Below are 1,416 nucleotides of genomic sequence, written 5' to 3' on the forward strand. Positions count from 1 at the left end.
TAAACGTTCTATAAAATATAAACTTTATTATTTGAAACACAATTATTTAAAATGAGGTTAAATACAGCTGAACGAGAATCTTTTCGAAAGCGACTAAAAATGTTTTTTGTAAATAAACCTAATATATATAAAAAAAAAAAAAAAATCGAAAATCATTTTGAAAAGGAAGGATTTGCTCGAAGTACAATATATGATAACCTAAAAAGACTTGAAACTGTTCAATCGTTTTCTGATAGAAAGCACCCTGGTCGTCCGACATCTTGGACTATAGAAAAGCCGAGAAAGAAAAACGAGACTTGTCAACAATCGAAAAGGGGTCAGTCAGAGATAAATAGGTATTAAATTCGGTGTAAATCAATCGACAATTGGTCGTCAGTTAAAAAAAATGAATAATAAATATAGAAAACGTGAAAAGACTCCAAAATACACTATAGAACAACAAATAAAGACAAAGTAAAGAAGCAGGAAACTAGTTAACCAACTCTATAACACAAAATCGCTTCTAGTCATCGATGACGAAAAATACTTTTGTTTTGCAGAGGACAACATGCTTGGATATTCTGGATACTACACAAACAACAAAAAGACATACCCAGAAAGTGTTCGTTTTATAGGAAAAGAGAAATTTCCAAAAAAATTATTAATGTGGATAGCCATATCTGACCGTGGTATGTCCGAGCCATTGTTTCGCACTTCCAAGGCTGTAGCGATCAATTCATCAATCTATATTAATGAATGTTTAGAAAAACGACTTCTTCCATTTATTCACAAGTATCATGGAGACTTTAACTATTTATTTGGCCAGATTTAGCAAGTTCTCATTATTCTAAAGATTCTCTACATTGGATGGACCAATATGTCTATTACGTTGATAAAGAATCCAATCCCCCAAATGTGCCTCAAGCACGACCAATTGAACATTTTTGGGGACATTTGGCATAGAAGGTTTACAAGGGAGATTGGCAAGCTTCAACAGTGCAAGTTTTGATTGATCGCATTAAACTAAAACTACAAGAAATTGATTTAAACTTTTTACAGTCGCATATGAAAGGCGTCAGAGCAAAATTGAGATCAATTGCAGATGGTGGTGTTTTTTCATATAAAAAAATAATATATTTTTATTAAAAGATAAATGCTTTTTTTAAAAAAAAATATAATAGTAGTTTGTTTTTTTATTTATAAATAAGTTATTGACGTTTTTATTTTGTCCGATAACTTCCGCATCACCCGTTAGTAATTGTTTAGATTAGTTTTTATTCTTTTAATGAGTTTTTCTCAGATTCGCATTTTTTTTACTTTGATCCTAAATAACTTAAAACCTGTTTTGCCAAATTTATTGAGCATTTCAGGATTCTTTCTTTACATCTATGTTCTGAACTAAAAAATATTATTTATATGCATTTTTGTACTTCTTTT

This window comes from Hydra vulgaris, chromosome 01, assembly GCF_038396675.1.
Source record: "Hydra vulgaris chromosome 01, alternate assembly HydraT2T_AEP".
Lineage (NCBI taxonomy): Eukaryota > Metazoa > Cnidaria > Hydrozoa > Anthoathecata > Hydridae > Hydra > Hydra vulgaris.